The 19,407-nt window shown below is 43.1% G+C and overlaps 1 long non-coding RNA gene across 1 annotated transcript in view; it reads right to left on the bottom strand.

Moving 5' to 3' along the window:
• LOC117080980 overlaps positions 1–18,981 on the bottom strand; it is a 29,986-nt gene extending 11,005 nt beyond the window's left edge. Inside the window, exons 1-3 of the long non-coding RNA XR_004436035.1 lie at positions 18,919–18,981; positions 15,935–16,604; positions 9,812–10,115 (exon numbers count right to left, since the gene is read on the bottom strand). This is a non-coding gene — a long non-coding RNA (uncharacterized LOC117080980). The remainder of the gene's footprint in view (positions 1–9,811; positions 10,116–15,934; positions 16,605–18,918) is intronic.
• Between the last annotated feature and the right edge of the window lie 426 nt (positions 18,982–19,407).

Here is a 19,407-nt window from a genome sequence, read left to right as displayed (position 1 = left end):
CCATTCATTAATTTACAAACACTTGGATTTGTTTCACTTTTTGGCTATTATGAATAATGCTGCTAGGAACATTTATGTACACATTTTTGTGTAGACACTTGTCTTCAATTATCTTTGGTACATACCTTGGAGTGGAATTGCAGGTCATATAGTAACTGTATATTTTGCTTTTTAAGGAACTGCCAAACTGTTCTCCAAAGTGCCTGCACCTGTTTGCATTCCCACCAGGAAAATACGAGGGTTCCCATTTCTCTACACCCTCACACACACTTATGATTGTCTGACTTTTTCGCTATCCAAGTGGAAACGAAGTGATGTCTTGCTGTGGCTTTGATTTGCATTTCCCTAATAACCAAGGATGTTGTGCATCTTTTTTGTGCTTATTGGCCATTTGTATGTCTAATTTGAGAAATGTCTATTCAAATCCTTTGCTCATTTTTAATTGGGCTACTTGCCTTTTTATTATTAAGTTGTAAGAGTTCTTTTTTTATATATTTTGGATACTAGATCCTTATCAAACATAAGATTTGCAAATATATGCTCCCTTTCTGCGGGTTGTCTTTTCACTTTTTTGATAATGTCTTTTGAAGCATGAAAGTTTGTCTTTTGATGAAGTCCAATTTTTGTCTTCAGTTGCTTATGCTTTTGGTGCCATGTCTAAGGAACAATTGTCTAATACAAGGTCACAAAAATGCCTACGTTTTCTCTAAGAATTTTATAGTTTTGGCTCTTACATCTAGGCCTATGATCCCTTTCAAGTTAATTTTTGTATAAAGTGTAAGTTATGGGTCCAAATTCAGTCTTCACATGTGGATATCACATTGCCTCAACACCATTTTTTGAAAAGACTGTTTATTCCCCATTGATTGTCTTAGCATCCTTATTGAAAATCAACTGACCATAAATGTAAATGTTTCCTTCTGGACTCTGAAGTCTATTCCTTTGATCTACATATCTATTCTTATGCCAGTGTCACACGGTCTTGATCAATGTACCTTTGTAGCAGATTTTAAAATTTAGAAGTGTCAATCCTACACCTTTGTCCTTCTTTTTCCCTTGCATTTCTGTATGAATGTTAGGAACCACTTGTTGATTTCTGCAAAAGAGGAAAAGAAAAGGCAGCTAGAATTTTGATAGGGATTGCATTGAATCTGTAGACCACTTTGGGGGGTATTGCTGTCTTAGCAATATTAGGCTTTCCAATTCAGGAATACAAGCTGTCTTTCCACTTATGTAGAGTACTGTTTAATTTCAACAATTTTTTATAGTTTTTAATGTGCAAGTCTTGTACTTATTTTGTCAAATTTATCCCTAAGTATTTTTTTCTTCTTGATGCTGTTGCAGATATAATTGTTTTCTTAATTTCATTTTGGATCATTCATTGCTAGTGTATAAAAATATAAAGGATTTTTTTATTTTGATCTTGCATCCGGCAACCTTGCTGAACTCAAATGTGAGTTTTAATGGTTTCAGTACATACCTTATGATTATTTATATACCAGATCATGTCATCTGCAAACAAATTTAGTTTTGCTTTTTGCTTTTTAGCATGGATACCTTTTTAAGTCTTATTTCTTATTGTTCAGTTGCAACATTTTATTCCTCTGTGAACTAATTTCAAGCATCAAGAATGTGAGCTCCATGAGAGCAGGAACTCTGTTTTGTTTCCTGTTCTAGGCCTGGTATCTAGACTGGCTCCCAGCACATAACAAGTGTTCAATACATTTTTGTTGCATAAATGCATACATGAGACAAGATGTACATGGGAACAGTTCAGAGCTTTTCCCCATACCCGCCATCATACCAGCAAGGGGTGGCTTATTCTACCCACTTATAATGCCTGCCCAGAGTCTGGCAATTAATTGGCACTCAGTAAATGTTCTCTTAATGTGCAAATGAACAAATAAATAATGTAAAACCTGGCATATGGGAGTGTGTGAGTAAGACCACGTGGCCACATCTGTTATAGGAAGTACCATCTGTTGAACAGCTCATTTTGCCATCAGTTCCATCTCAGTATGATAAATAACGTTCGCTAAGATCACAGTCACAGTAAAACTGTCACTAAGATGCCAACAATTCTACAGAGATTGTTAAACCTCGTTGCCACAAAAACGACACCATTCCATAATTCCTCTTATATACGTAACTTCAATAGCAACCCAGCGAGTTGGCTGGGCAAGGCAAGGGTTGGAAAACCACCTAGGCCGGCCTGCTGTGACCCTGTTGACTGGCCCTGACTACGTTGCCTCTTCTGCTTTGACTCTCGCCCAGGAAATACTTTAGGTACATCTGGAAACGCAGTGAAAATACTTGGCGTGAACACCATGTGAAAAGTCAGTGGAAACACCGAGGCCCAGACGGGACTGGGGCTCCGGTGGGAGGGGGTGAGCCTTGCGGACTTTCCTCAGGCTCCTGCTCACTCTCCCTTTATTTAAAGAGACCTTCATTGTTCCCATTGTCCCGTCCCACAATCCCAGGCTCTCTATGTAGGGGATACAGATTGAAATCCATACTCTCCAAATATGCATTTAACTCTATTTTACTCCAACAATTATGATACAAATAATTGCACTGTTATTGGAAACATATTTTAAAATTTGAATGACCAAGAAGGAGATTCATGGCTATTACAGACTTGCTAATCTTCAATAAATATGTTTTTAATTAGGTTAGTATTTTCTATACAGTAACTGTCCAGCTAACTCTGGGGTAGACTTTGTAGCCTTGATGGAAAGCGCTGTAGTTGATTCGTTTTCTCTGGGGCTCTTTAAGTTACACTTTAAGATTGGAGATTAAAACAGGGGAACTTTCCAACCTTCAGAAAATGAGACTCAAGAATAAGATTGAGTACAGCAGTGACGAGAAGGGGCCGGCAGCTTGGAGGGGAAAGTCTGGACTAAGAATCAGGAGACCAAGATCTGAGTCTGCGTCTCCTAATTAGCTCTGTGGCTCTGGCCAAGCCACTTAACCTTTCTTAGCCACAGTTTCCTCGCTTGTCAAAAGGGGATAATCATACCTACCCTGACCTGACATTTTTGTGGTGGGGAATACGATACGCAAGTGTATGAGGGAATGTTGTAAAAATCACACCATGCAGCCGTGTGGGGTCAAGGGAATCCAGCCGCAGCTCTGCACTTGGAACCGCCATGGACACATTATTTAACCCTCTCGCCCTCAGTTTCCTCATCTGTAGACTGTGAATAGTCATGATGATGATGATCATGATGCATATCTGTAAAGCTTTGATAAATTTAAATGATGTATGTGAGGCTTCACAGTGCCTAGCGCCTAGGAAGCATAAAAGCTACTCTGTTACCACTTTCAATCCTTTAGGAATCTACATACTTTCCATCCATTAGGAATCTACATACTTTCCTAAGATAAAATCCAAGACACTGGGGAGCGTTCAGACTTACAGTCATCCTGTTTTCTGATAGAGACAAACAGGTCCGCACCACTCATGTTTTCCTGAATTCCAAGGCCTGGTCCCCTAATTTGCACCCATTCCATTGCACCTTGATCAAGAGTTCCAGTGAAAATGTTTAGCTCGATAGGCTGGTGGAGAAGGCCGCTGTTAGGCCGAGGAATAAAGAAGGATGCTGTGTCTGGGCTGGTTACAATTCTTGCTGGAGAAAGGCAGTAGGGAGCTGGAGATTCCAGTCAGCGTACAATTCCATAGTAGTCAGTGTCTCCCAAGGGAGAAAGAGGCAGCCTGGGAATAACTTTCATTCCTGAGCACATGGCTACTTACTATCTGCTTTGGATAAAATGAGACTCTTCTGGACACAAGGAGGCCTACAGATGACCAAACCCTGGAATCATGTCTCTCCACACCTTTCAAAGTGTCTTCAAACCTCACAGCAAACCTTGAGACAAACCTCCTGCCAAGTTCCCGAGACTGAGCAAGAAAGCACAGAGCTTGTACATAGAAACTCAGACTCAGGAAAAAACAGACAGAGCAGGCGCTCCACATTGTATTATCCCTTAGTTCTCTTCACCAAACAGGGCCTCTGCCACAGCCACCCACCCCTTGCTCACCCCTCAACACACACACATGCACACGCACACACACCCACATGCGCGCACACACACACAGACACACACATGCACACGCACACACACGCACGTGCACGCACACACACACGTGCGCACACACGCACGCACACACGCACACGCACGCACACACACGCACGCACACACACGCACACACACGCACGTGCACGCACGCACACACACGCGCGCACACACGCACGCACACACGACACGCACGCACACACACACGCACGCACACACACGCACACGCACGCACACACACACACGTACATTCCTCCAGGGACAAACAGAAGAGAGATTAGCTACATAAACCAGGCAGGCTTGTAAAACAGCTGAAGAATTAAACACTCAAGAATGTTTTGGCCAAGCTGCTGACCCATTTTCCGCCCTGCAAAGCCCAGCAAAGAAGAAGGGGGTAGAAAGAAAAATAAAGAACCAAAGGGAAACAAAACCAAATTATTAAGTTCTTTTCATTAAATAAATAAACGCCATCTGACAGGCCCTCCCCTGGAGCCCTGGGGTAACATCAGTCCTGGGAAATGACTTGAGAGAAAAAAAAACCAACAACAAAGACTCCTTGGTCTTGACTGGAGTGAGAGAAACCATTAGTTCTTTACCTCCACTCCACTGAGAATCCAGTGAGAACTGGAAGCTAGCTAGAGGAAGGGCAGGGAGCAGCATGGTGGTATGGAGTATAACATGCATCTAGGAATCAGTGAATGTCAGCTGGGATTCCAGCCTGGATACATCTACTTCTCGTATCTGATTGCACAGACCTCAACATCCAGACTCCAATCTCCAACACCTGCTGCCTCTCTCCCCCCGGAAGGACTGTGACCAACTGGAACATAGCATCTCCCCTCCATTCTCCACTCACAGCCACTCCTCCCTCTGCAGCCCTTCTCACCTGATGCCATCAGGCTAAAAATGTCAGTCATCCTCTCTTCCTTCTCCTTCGTCCCCTAGAACCAATTGGTTGCCAACTCCTGTGCATTCTACTCATGTGTTCCTTCCAAATCAGATCCCCCTCCTGCAAATCCACTACCATCAAATAATGCAGGGATCCATTGGGATTTGAGTATTGATCATCTTTTTGTCTCTCTAAAATTGATGAACGTATACCTTTTATACTCCATGTCGTCTGCCACAATACCATAGATGTTATTGTATCTACTAAGGGAAAAAATTAAATCAGGTCACTTCCTGACTAAAGGCCTCCCCCAACTAATGGTTGCCTTAGCAGGGGACACCTGGCCCTTCGAAATCTGACGCCTACCTTCCTCTGTGACCTTACCTCCCATCCCTCCCAGCCGAGGACCCTCAGACCACGATGTGTTTCTAAAGTCTATGATTCTTGGTTTGCTTTGTTGTTCTCCCTGCCTGGAACATCTTTGCTTCATGTCGACCTGGCTGACCTCTTACTCACCTTTTAAGACCCACATCAAAAGAGATGTGCTCTGTGAGGTCTTCCCTGGCTCCTCAAGACAAAGTTACCTCCTTCCTCCTCGCTTTGCTCTTGTCAGGATTATAGCACTGACCATGGGTTCTAATCATCTCTAAGTCTCTTGCACTAGCATGTGTGTTCCTCAAGTCCGTTCCTCATGCATTATTCATATTTGCTTCCGCGTGTGGCCTTTACAGACACTTCTTAAATGTTTTATTAAATGGATGGACAAATGGACCAGCGCATGATAAATCAGCAGGTCATCAATGTGGACTCGAGCAAGCGACGGCCCTCTGGGGGCCTCCGTTTCATTCTCCCTGCAGTGAAGGGGTTGGGTGGCTGAGCTTCCAAAATCCCTCCCAGCTCTGACACTATAGGATTTTATGAGACGTAGCTGAGAGATGCTGGCTGACTGGAAGTTGATTGTGAGAACTGAAACTGAGAGTTGTAAATATGTAAAGCAGTCAAGAGTCTTCTGTAAACACAGTGGTTCGGGGCACTTGAGAGCAGACAGGTTTATGCAGAAGTAAGCCAGATGCTTTCATTAAGAATGCAGCAAGGTACAGTATCCAAACATTATATTAGAACCTGCAATTTGATATGCCTGCAGAAATCCAGCCTTAATCCTTAAGGAGCAGAAAATTGATGAAAGGGGCCAGGAAGAAATAGAAACTAGTTAAACACAGGTGAGAAAGTGAGCAATAGGAGCAAGTGGGGTTGAGCAGCCTGGAGCTTCTCCAGCACGAAAGCCTGCCTTCCCCACCTCATCTTCTGAGATATCTCAATGCAAGCACAAACCTTCCACATCAGCCAAGCTGTTCTCCTCACTGCCCTAGAACTTGTGTTACACAACCCTCATCTGCACTCCTGTTCATTCTATTTCTCCCCTGTGGCCCGCTCTACCCATGTAACAAAATGCTACATGTTCTTCACGTCCACCTGACAGTCTACCTCCTTAACCGCTCCCACCCAAAAAGATCTCTTTCCTCCTTTTCTGACATCTTATATAACAGTTTGGCCATCTGGCATGGCAATCCTGGTTACTGCTGTCTATCTTCAAACAGTGTCTGACAAATAGAAGACACTCAGTAAAGGTTTTTCTGGATCAATGACTGAGTATATTAAAAGCTAAATAAAACCTATAGAGATGAAATTCCCTACCCTCAAGGAGAACTCAATAATACAGTACAGGAATCAGAGAAGTGTGGGAACAGCTGTAAGATAATATACACAAGAATACATCAAACTGTATGGTTGTTGGTTTGGGGTTTGGTTTTGGTTTGTTTTAGGGCTTAGGGGGAAGCTTTCCTATTCACCTATGTCCTCTCCCTGAACATCCTACAAGTTCTTGCATCCTCTCCCTGAACACCCTGTAAGAAAATCAATACATATGCACTTATGTTTACAAGCAAGCACTGTGGTGGGTATCTTGGGGGTATCTTGGTTTCTCCAAGAATACCCACCACAGTGCCTTGTTCCTAAACACAAGTGCATATTTACTGATTTTCTATATACAATCAGGATCACTTAAAAGAGAAAAACTGGCCGGGCATGGTGGCTCACGCCTGTCATCCCAGCACTTTGGGAAGCCGAGGCAGGTGGATCACGAGGTCAGGAGACCAAGACTATCCTGGCTAACACGGTGAAACCCCGTCTCTACTAAAAATACAAAAAATAAGCCGGGCGTGGTGGTGGGTGCCTGCAGACACAGCTACTTGGAAGGCTGAGGCAGGAGAATGGTGTGAACCCAGGAGGCGGAGTTTGCTGTCAGCCAAGACCGCGCCACTGCACCCTAGTCTGGGCTACAGAGCAAGACTTCGTCTCAAAAAAAAAAAAAAAAAGAGAGAGAGAGAGAAACTGCAGAAAAGGTGAATGGAAAAAAAATGTGCCTTAGAAGAGGCTTCACCTGAACTAGAACAACTTGGGAGATGGGCTAAGACAAACTGTTAGGCTGCAAGGGAAAAAAAGGAAGAAAGAAGCTGAGAGGAAAGAGGCAAATAGAAGAACGTGGCAAGTGGGAGAGGGGAGTTGGAGGAGGAGGAATAATAGTTTCAAATAAGCACCGGAGTCTAGTTAAGGATGGAAACAATTAGCGTGGAGGGTGTCAGGTCACATTGTGCTAGACATGTAACGCATGTGGTTTCAGACACAGTCATTTTTCTATGTGTGGAAGACTGTAACGGAAACCAATGTGAGTTTTGTCAGAAAACATACATTTGGTCAGTAGAGTAGGGAGAAGTCTTCAGAAGAAGCTAATCTTACTATTTTCTCCTTTTAATGTTGTAAAAGCTGATGTTGATATAAATGATATAGAATAGATACAGACATATGCCCAGAAATCTTTGAGAATGAAAATGAGACTAACTGAAACAAGTAACTTAATTCCTATTGCTTAGTCCAGAAATGTTACAAAGAAGGGAGGTAAAGAAAGCAGGCGGAAAAGGGGAAGGGGGAAGGCAGGGAGAGAGGAAGGTCTACCTTCCAGTCTGGTTGCAAGATTCAGTGGTTATTTCCTCTGTTCCTCTTAACTTCCTTCCCAAAGCTCTCCTCTTCATAGGTACCCAGCAAAGATGGTACCAATTTACCACACTGATGTTTATGAAAATCAGAATTATATGAAGTAGTAAACCTAAAGGAAGGATCTCAAAATCTTAAGAACGATTGAGTTAATGCCATTCCTGTAATTTTCTTCGTGCCATGGAAAACAATATGCCTTGTTTGAATGAGATTACCTTGTCATATTTCCTGACAGGCCTGGCACTAGTAGAGGTACCATATCACCAGCATGGATTAATGTTCCCTTCCTGTGAAACGTATGAGCTGTTTTCTTTAGATTGAAAACAATACTATTCTATCTTCACCACTTGTCTGGAATATAAGGCTGAGGACTGAGGCAAACAATAGAGGCCAAAGTTTTCTTTCTGCCAAAACTTTTAAATGCAGGATGATTGACTCAAGTGAACATCAAAAGCAGACTTGAGAAGGGGAAGGAAGTCAGAAAAGCTTTAGAATTATGTATGGATGAAGGAAGAGAGTAACCTTTTGCTTCAATAATGATAGAAGTATTGTACCTGGCCAACAGTGGATGCTTATTGCATATCTGTTAGACAGGTTGATAGATGGATGGTTGGAAGGATGGAAGACTGGATGGATGGATGGATGGATGGATGGATGGATGGATAGATGGAGGGTGGATAGGTGGGTGAATGAATGAATTATTGAATGGATGGATGGGCAGATGGATGAGTGGATGGATGAATGAATAGATGATGGGGTAGATATGGAGAAATGGATACTCTGATGGATAATCTCTGGGAATTATATCTTTATGTTCTAATGGGGTCACCTTCCTAAATCACTTGTCAACCAACTGTCATAGGGATAAATCCTTTAGAAATTATTTCAAATAACTGCTTACTCTACAATACAAGGAAGAATAGCACTTCAACTGTTTTCAGATTTTTTAAATGGGATGTATATCAAGTGCCATAAAATGTTTATTACCTTTGACCCAGTAATCCCACTTTTAATAATTTATTCTAATTTTTTCTCATAAGAAAAAAAGAAGCTATTTGTATAATGATGGTTTTGAGGTACAATCTATGAAATTTAACAATTATTACAACCTATGAATATTAAAGTAAATTAAGTTATTTCAATTTGACAGAGTACTAAGCATAAAATAACAGATACTATAAAGCATGTTTATGGTAAAAGAAATTTACATTCTATGTATGTTTTCTCAGCAAGAAACATGTAAATTCTGTAATAACAGAATATAAGTACCAATTATATATATATATATGTGTGTGTGTGTATATATATATCTCTGCAACTACAGCTGCTATGGAGAGGTATGTTTGCATATCAAGAGGCTAAAAAGATGTTAAGATGATAGAAATTTGAATGAAGTTTTCAACTTATAAAGTTATTTTTCAAATGGACTTGAGGTAGTTAATTTCCCTTAAGGTAAATATTTTCAAAGGAAATATAAATGAAAAATAAAAGTAACTTAAAACACATTTTTAAATGATTTTTACTGTTGCCACAACGAACCCCAAGGTGGCTTAGCATTTCTTATGGAGTCATTGAGAATAGGAAGGGGCCTAATTCTCTTCCCTCCATCTTCTCTCCTGCCTTCTCCACAATCTTACCCGGACCACATAGCTGGTGTCCTGCCCCAACATTTTGCTCCCAACAGCCTCCAACATTTTAGCCTAAAAAAAATACTGAGCATATTAGTTTTCTCTTGCTGTGTAACAAATTGCCACAAGTCTACCAGCATAAAACAATAAACTTGTATTATCTTACCTTTTCAGCGTGTCAGGGGTTCAGGTATGGCTTAACTGGGGCCTTGCTCTGGTCTCACAGGCTGCAATCAAGGTTATTACCTGGACTGCATTCTCATCTGGAGGCTCGGCTGAGGAGGAATCCTCTTCCAAGTTCATTCAGGCTGCTGTCAGAGTTCACTTCCTTGCAGGCGTGTGACAATTGTCTTCACTTATTCCTGGTGGCCAGCCAGAGGCTACCTGTAGTGCTCAGCCACACAGCTGTCTCCAGAGGTAGTCCATTGCTATTTGCTTCTTCAATATCAGCATCAGAGTTTTACTCTAGTCTGCTAAGACAAGTCACATAGAAAGTGACAAATTAATAGCAATGGCTTCTCATCACCTTTGCCATATTCTATCAGCTAGAAGCAAGTCACAGGCTCCACCCACACTAAAGGGGAGAGGAGTGTACAAGGTATGGCACCAGGGCATGGACATCATGGGGCTCTCCTGGAATTCTGCCTCCAAAACTGAGTCTCCATTTTCATAACCACAATCTCACTTAGACCTTTACTGCCTCAAGCCACTGACATCTCTGCCCTGGTTTTACTGACAGACTTTTAAAAGAAGCCTCTCTCTACCATTCATGAATCCCCAAGTATCTTCTTTTAGGACCTTCCCTTGTCAAGTCCCTTTTCATCTCAGGGCCTTCTTCTCTGCCCCCTCCTCCTGTTCCCTCGACTCCTCTACCCCTCTTTCACCTGATTAGTTAGTTCCTACTTGGTCTCAGTTTTAATGTCGCTTCTTCAAAGAAGCCTTTTCCAATCCCCAGACTAAGATACCATGATGTAATAAACAATCCTTTAGTAATTATGGGTTTAATGCCTGTTTCATCTATTAAGAAAGAAACGTCTCCATCTTGTTCCCTGTTGTATCTCTAGTGCTTACTTAGTTCAGTGCCCAGAACACAGTAGGTGTTCAGTAGATACAGTAGACCCCCATTATCTGTGGAGTATATGTTCCAAGACCCCCAGTGGGTGCCTGAAACCACAGATAGTACTGAACCCTACAGACACTATGTTTTTTCCTATACCTACATACCTATGACAAAGTTTAACTTATACAAAATGTACAGAAATAGATTAACAACAATACCTAATAATAAAATAAAATTATCGTAACAATATACTGTAATAAAAGTTATGTGAATGTGGTCTGTCTCAATACACATATCTTATTGTTCTCCTCTTCCCCTTCTTGCAATGATGTGAAATGACACATGCCTACGTGATAACACCAAGTAGGGGAATGACGTAGGCGTCGTGACGTAACATTGGGCTACTATCAGCCTTCTCACCATACGTCAGAAGGAGGATCATCTTCTTTGCATGATCCTGGATCATCGAGCCATGAGGATGCCGATGACTGGATGTCAAGAACAGAGGATGTTGATAGTCGGGGATCTCCAATAGTCGAAGGGGTGTTTTTGCTGAAAGTTTCTGGAAAAACATTGTCATCAAAAGTTATTGTCTCTTTCTTTTTAACTCATCAAAGTGTTGCTGCAGAGGTTGCAATCCTTTGGTGATCATGTAGGTGACTAATGCTGCATTCCATCTGAGGATTATATTTTACAATTTTGTCTTTTGATGTCTGCACAATTTGAATCATTTCAGCATATTTCAGTAATGTTCACACTGCTGGTTTTGCTTCAATTTCTTCTTCATCTTCCTCTTCCTCTGTAATGACTCAACAGGTTCTTCCAATTCCTCATTTGCTAACACTTCTCGACGGTCTTCAATATGTTCTTTTACTTCATCAAGCATATGGACAAATCTTTCTCCACCAATTTGTCTTGCTGAATGAATGATTTTCCTAAGTTCTCCATTGATCCTCAGAAGCCTTTATAGTCATTCACAACTTCACTCCATAAGTTCCTCCAGCAGGCATTTACAGTTTCTTGTTTTAATTCTTCCATTACAGCTTTGATGCAAGTTATTGTTTCAGCAATAGCGAATGATTTCCAGCATCGTATTATGTCCAGATTAGGGTCTGCATCAATTGCTGATCGAATGTGATCAAATGTCAGGTGAGTGTATGTGGCCTTGACAAACCAAATGATGTCCTGGTCAAGGAACTGAAGAAGTAAGGTTTCATTTGGAGGTTGAAATACAGCCTCAACATTTGCATTTTCAAAGTAAATGGATTCAGGGTAGCAGGTGAATTGCCTATTATTAAAAGAACTTTAAATTACAACTCTTCCTCCTCCAAGTATTTTTTCACTTCTAGGATGAAGTATTGATGAAGCTTTCCACAAGCAAGATAACTGTCACCGAAGTTTTCTCATTATGTTGCCAAAACATGGACAAATATTTTTTATTTTGTTTTTGAGAGCATGTGGGTTTTTGCTCCATACGTTATGCCTGGCTTTCTCATACGCCCTGCAGTGTAGCCTCAAAGCACCAAAGACAATCTGTCCTTCCATGTTCTATGCCCTGGGGCCTCCTTTGCACTTTTAAATGTAGATTCTACTGTGCATCTTCTTCCAGAAGAGCCTGGTTTCATCACAAATAAAGACTCACTTTGGATGGTATCCTTTCTTCCTAACCAACTGCTTCAACTCTGCCAGAAATGAGGAAGCTGCTCCTTCAATGGCAGACACAGACTCTCCTGTAACTTTTATATTTTTCAGTCCAAACCTATTCCTGAACATGTGTAACCATCCCTTACTTGCAGAAGATGCCTTGATGTTACTCATTTTAGGGGCTCCCTTGCTGAAGTCTTCGTATAGGTCCAATGTTTTCTGGCACAACACATTGCTGTCAACCAGAACACATTTCTCTTCATGTGTTCTACCCACAAACTTAATGCCTTTTCCATCTTCACTAAGCATTTATCACACACACTATGGCCATAACTTTTGCAGTTTGAGGTGTGACAGCAAAACCAGCACAAACTTCCTTTTCCTACATAATCTCACAAATAGAAGATTTATTCTTACCATAGATCTTAGCAACCTCAGAAAACAATTTTTTCTCTTTCCTTGCTAGGTCAAGAAATTTCACCTTTTCACTTCAAGGAAGAACTGTAGGCCTCTCCTTAGCATATCCGAGTTGCCAGCATCACTATTCTTGCATGTTGGGGCCAATTATGAAGTCAAATAAGGGCGACTTGAACTCACATGCTGCAGTACCATGACAGTTGCTGTGATAATGAGATAGCTTCTAAGTGACTACCAGATGGCGTGAAGATGCTGGACAAAGAGATGATTCACATCCCAGCCACAATGGAGGTGGATGGCGCAAGATTTTATAACACTATTCAGAACAGAGTGCAATTTAAAATTATGAATTGTTTATTTCTAGAACTTATCTTCTAATACTTTTGGACCTCAGTTGACTATAGTTAACTGAAACCATAGAAAACAAAACCACAGTTAAGAGAGAACTACTACATGTTGAATGAATTTGTAAGTGAATTAATTGTAGGCAACATTTCTGAACCTTCCACCCATGTCTCTATGCGGTTACTTCTGAGGCTGCTACCCTGCTGAATCTTCTCTCTTCAGTGTCTTCCTAATTGTAACATCTAGTCGTCTCTCTCAGTCTCTCACCCTCTCTCACCTGTCTGCAGCTTCTAGTTGACTACTACCTTGAGCAAATGCTGTCCCCCTTGGCTTTGAAGTCCTAAGCTCTCCTGATTTTCTTCCTCATTCTAATCACTCCCTTTGTGCTATCTTCTAAGAATGTTTTCCTCTGTTGGAATTTCTCCTTATCTTCTGTCCAGAGGAGTCTAAAACCCATACCCTGATCCTGGGCTCTCTTTCTAACCATATTCACATTTCTGGCTGGTAGTTGAATCTTTTCAGTCTAGTGTCTCACCCACACCTTAAACTGAACTTGTCAAAAATTCTGTTTCTCAACATGGATGAAGAATCCTCCTTCGTTCCCTGGTCATTGCGTCACCATCCTCCAGATCATCCAGGTTCAAAGTCTCGGTCACTCTCAACTACTCCTGGCCTCTCCCTGACTTGTCTTTTGCACTCAATTCCTCCTTTCCATTCCCACTGAACTTATTGCTTCCCAAGTGTGCTCCCGAACAAAATGCTTCCCTGCCTCCACATTCTAATGTCCACTTACCAGTTATCTTTCTAGAACTCAGTTTTGAATATATCCCTCTCATACACAATAATCTTCAGTGATCATCATTTTCCTGAAAAACAATCTCAACTTCTACGTGACCTTAGGTGCCCCACACCCCATGATCTGGCTTTCACATGACTTTGCAACCCTATTCTTGGGTCTCCCAATTTCTCTTCTCTGGTCTAACCAGCAGAGTCACTGTTTTCACAACTGATCACCTCTAGGTCTTTCTTTGCAGGGTTATCCAGTGCTTGTAATGCCCTTCCTCTCATTCTTGCTTGTAAAAAGAACAAAAATAAGAAATAAAAATACCTTCCTAACCCTCAATGCAAATCTGACTTCCTCCATGAAGACTTTGCAGATCGAGAGTCTGCTATTTCCTCTGCATACCAGCCACAGCCTGTACCACTCTTGGAGTGCTTAGCACAGTTTTTGTAATAACTCTATGGGGATGACTAATTCCCACTACTGGATTGCACACTCCTGGGAGTATTGGTAATCTTCATCTGCTGTATCTCCCATGCTGAGCAGAGTCCCTGGACCATAACCATGCACCATAAAAAGTTCTCATTTGGAAGGACCAAGTTTGTCCCAGTTAGAGGCTCCCTTTGCCTGGGTTCTTCAAATTGTTCCTGTTAGGTTGGAATAATTCCGGCTTGCCTCTACCAAGACTTTTTACCTCCAAAACTGCAAACAGGAAATCCATAGGGAGGAAAATCTGTGGTTAATAGAAAAGGAACCTCTCAGTCCAAACCACCAGCTGCCTTGTTAAAATTAACAAGCAGCAAAGTGAAACATGTGGCTTAGGAGCTGGGTTTCTTGTTGTTATTATTCTACACATACACACACACTGAGCAGTACACAGTATAGCCTCCCCAGGAATAAGCTGGCTTTAATGAGTAGCTGGATGGACAAATGGAAGATAAGGGGCAGCAGGAAGGCTGAGGTCAGGAGCACAGAATTAGTGAATGTCCTCTGAAATCCAAGTGATTAGGATGAATTGGGATAGTGTGACACAGTTGCTCCTAGAGGGTTTCAAAGTCCCCCAAAAGTAAAATGATGCCTTACAGCAGGGCGATTCAGAGACAGCACAGCTTAAATGAAGCTAATTAGAAAAAGCCTGTTGTACCTTCCTCTTTTCTCTCCTTGATATTTGTAACACTTAAAAATGGGGGCTCTGGACTCAGGAAGACCTTCATTTGTGTCCTGGGTCTTCGCTTCCAGTGAGCAACTCTCTGCATCTCAAGGGCCTCTTTTTTTTTTTTTTTTTTTTAATGGGAGTGAATAGCAGTAGTTGATCCACAGAGTTCTTAGTCTTAAATGAGGGGCTATAGGTAAAGCAATTTGTCACCTAAACCTTCAATTAACCTTAGGATTTGGGTTTCGGGTTGTTTGTTTGTTTGTTTGTTTTTCGTGTGCCCACTACGTGCCAAGCTTTGTGCCACATAAAGTTTAAATTACTATATGAGTATTAACTATTGAAATTGGCTTCAAGTGCTAAAAGGGGAAAGGAAAGGTCAGCTGTGGGAAAAGAAGAAATGGGGGCAGCTGAGTGCAATAGTATGACTGTAGGGGGCTCAGATCTGCCATAGTCCAGGGCTGTCCCATCCCTCACTCCACCTACGCTTCCTGGGAAACCCCAGTTGCCTCAGCCCCAAGGCAAGCCCTGTCTCTCAAGGCAAGGTTGGCCCCAGAAAGAATTGTTGGCAAATTCCTGTGCTACAGTACTAAAAACTAAAAATAACCATTCTCACCAGCTTGGGCCTGGGAACACTTTCCACACTGCGTTCAGCAAGCAAAATTCCATTTCCCCACAATGTTTGCATAGGTCCAGATGCATTCCCCAGGATTTCTTCCTATCCTCTTCCTCACCATCCTCTCTTTTATTCCTTGTGGATACCTTTGGCTTTCGGTCAAAATCAGTGGTGTGCTATAAATATTTAACAACCAGCTCTTGGGGTGGAGGGGTGAAGTGGGGAGCCTGGGTTTGTAGCATATGCCATTTCCTGTGGTGTAAATGTTCTTACCTGAGAGTTAGAAAAAGATCTGCTCGGTCAGGTCTCATGAGGTAGCATGAGCGGCTCTAGGTGCACACCACTGACACCCCAGCTCTCCTAGGATAGGACCTCCTGCAGTCCTGTCTCCAGAGGAGATATTTTAGTTGGCTTTGATCATTCTACTTCCTTCATTTCGTTCAGGCCATTTGAAAAGGAATCGTCCTTTGGAAGGCAAGTTGTCATGTCAAGGAATCTCAATTATTCTCGAAGCTAGGAGCATCCATGGCTACCACACAGAGCCACTCAGGCTATGCAGGGCACAACTTCAATAGCCCCATTGACATGGGTATGTGCAAAATGAGGGGCTTGGGAACGTCTTCATTGTAGTGACAAGGCCTTCCTGGGTTAAGACAGAGCAGAAATGGTGAGGTTTCCCAACACCCCTATCCACATATGAACTCTTGGGCTCAGCAACGTCTCTAACCACTGAAAACTACAAGCACTTGTTAAGCAAAATCCTCAGATACGGTGCTGCCTGAGGGCTGGAGCAGGTGGTATTTATACTCTTTTCTCCAAAGAAGCAGTTAGAGATTCACCGTGTGGGCTGCCTCCCTTCCCACCTATTGAACCAGTTCATTTCTTGATTTATCCAACAAATACTCAGGGAGAATCTCCTAGGTCCAAGGCATTGGGCTGGACACTGAAACAAAACAAGACATTCAGAAGTGACACAGACACAGCAAGTCCAATATTTCCTATTTTGTTTACAAAGATTCGTGCACATCAGAAAGCAGCATCACTGTAGGTAAAAATGTATATGTACTGACTGCTACCATGAATTGAGCACTTACTATGGGCCAGAACTCTGCCAAGCATTTCCTCTATGCTACTTTATTAATCATTATGGCAACCTTATGAGGAGCTATTATCAGCTCCCATTTATAGATGAGGATTTAGAGACAGGGAAAATAAAAGAACTTGTCTGAGGTCACATAGTTGGGAAGTGCAGAGGTAGGTCTGACTACAAAGCTCCTACCGTTAACCTCTGGGCTACACCAGATCCTTAGATCTCTTAGCACGCTGCAGTGGTGGCTCATCTCTGGTTCGGTTAAGGGCCAAATCTTTCTTTGCATCCTCCAGGGGCTGTTCAGTTGACAAATTAGCCAGATGGAACCCAAAGAAAGAGACAGTCCAGGCTTCCCAAGGAGCATGTGGTCCCATATGCGGGGCAGAGCAATCTCCCAGGCCACTGCAGGGTACCCCACCCCCTGGAGCCCACCCCAGATGCTTCCTTGGAAATTCTGACTTCAGGGTCTTAAATAGTATTGGGGCACTATTTCTGGAAGCACATATGACAACCAGAAGAGGTTCTGGTTTTTTATTCTTAATATAAGGGCCTTGTTTTTAAAATGGAAAACCCGGAGAACTCAGTGGGGCATGGAGTAGAAACAAGGTTCAAAGGTTGGAGGAGAAGGTAAAAAAGGAAGGGGAAATTTCAGTCCTAGAGAACTGTTCTGGGCTGCCAAGCGAGGCCCTCCAAGATGAGGAGAAAAGGTGGAATTTGGAGACAGCGTACCCTCTGGAAGATCTCGAAGGACTCTACCTAGCCTAGTTCCAGGACCAGTTAACAGCCCATCACCCCAGCCAGCCCTGGATCTTCCTCGTAGTCCCAGTTTGGCCCTTTGGAGCCCTGCAGAAATCAGGCCCACCTGTCTCTCTTGCTGCATTTGTAGCAATCTTGGAGATGGCACCCAGTCTCATTCCTTAGGGAACAGAAGGGGTTTCAAAAAATACAGAGAGGATCGCTTCACTTCTCTCTGAGGTCAGCAAACATGCCCCTGTCTGTGATGGGTTTAGGAAGATAATAGCACTAAGTCCCCTGTGCTATAGTTTCCAGAGCCAATCTAAAGAAATCAACGCAAAGGATCCAGGGCCTGAAGTAAACCCACACTCAAAAAATTTTCATTAAGAAGAGTTTGCATGTCACAGCAATTGGAAAATCCAGGACATAAAAGCATTTCTTCAATGTCTGTCTGACTGCATGAAGGCAACGAAGTCCCCCTTGAATTTTGGGGGGCTCAGGCTCAGATTCTGCTCCTTCATTCCTCTACTGACCTCTGAATTGCAGGTGTCCTGGAAATCCTGTCCCACTTCAAACACCAAGTGGGCCTGAGAGAGATGATTTTCTGAACCCAGAGAGATGAAAAATAAATGTCAGTGACTAAGAAAATGTGGGCAGGGTCAAGACAAAATTCAAGGGGGACTTTTACAGTGGAGAAACTTCGAAAATTCTTCATGCTGGCAATGCTTCTTATTCAACAGCACACGCACCACAGCATCTGACCATTTCTGTGGTCCACAGGCCACGGCTCCCTGGATAGAGTCCTCGGGGCCCTGAGCCAGCCCGAACTTGGAAGAGAGTCCTTCCTGGCAGTGGGCTGCCGTCTCTGAGCGCTGCAGTCAAAAGCCACATGGGGTCATGGCAAATCCAAGCCTCTTGACCCCTACCTAGATGCCTCAGCTCCCATCTGGGACTCAAGGAACACGGCCAGCGGGCCTCTGCCACCCTCCCCCTGGCCGGCTCTGATCTCTGTTGCTGGCGGGTACCCAAAGAAGGTCTCTGGTTTGCAGATAAAGGACTTTGTTTGGGTCTCAGGAGTCTCTTAAAGGGTGTTCCCTCAGGTCGAATAACATAACACATTTTTTTCAGGGAAAGGGGTGTCACCCTGAGCCCAGGGCAGCACACAGCACCCCCATTCCTCTCGCTTCCCACTCCTAGGCTAGCACAGGCTGCCTTGGACAGGGTGTGCCTGCCAGGCTCCTGCCCAGTCTCTGCTGGGACACCCGCCTGACTGGGCTACCCTCCCTCTGACCCTGTGTGTCTTATTTTCTCCAAAGAGCCCTGGACAAGGAAGAGAGACGGTTAGAAATCACTTTTTTTCCCAAGCTTGGAAGCTGATGAGGGTAGAGACGATAGAAGGAGGAGGAGAAGTATTTGCATCTCTCCCCTTTACCTCAATTAATCTCTAAATCCAGTTGCGAAAGATGTTCTGAGAGGACGTCCCAGCTGTTCTGAGCCTCTTTCGCTAGCCCTGAGCCTCAGCCCCGCCCATGAGCCCTACATCAGGAGCCAGCACAAGTCTGGAGCCACCTACTTTCTCAGTGGGAGGAGTATGGGGACAGAGGAGTCTCTATCCCTCACAAGAGGCCTGTTGGATGCTCTCGGATGATTTTTCTCACGGGAAGAACATCTTTCTCCTTTTAGCACCCAGGGGCCCCGGCCCCAGCTCTGCCCTCCCTATACTTCCATGTGCTATTCCCATTGATTTTTAATTTCATCTCAATCTTCTTTTTTCTTTCCCATCAACTACGATTTGAAATTCATTTTGAGGTCATCCCCTGGGGCCAGAGCTAGGAATCAAGTGGTGCTGGTGGACAGTGACCTAGGAACTTGGGTCCCATCAAAGGTGGTGGCTTGTTTCGCAAGCTGGTTCCCCTCCAGG

This window comes from Trachypithecus francoisi, unplaced genomic scaffold (genome assembly GCF_009764315.1).
Source record: "Trachypithecus francoisi isolate TF-2019V2 unplaced genomic scaffold, Tfra_2.0 Lachesis_group8, whole genome shotgun sequence".
NCBI lineage: Eukaryota > Metazoa > Chordata > Mammalia > Primates > Cercopithecidae > Trachypithecus > Trachypithecus francoisi.
The sequence above is the reverse complement of the archived record's forward strand: the minus strand, read 5'-3'. Positions and strand labels throughout refer to the sequence as shown.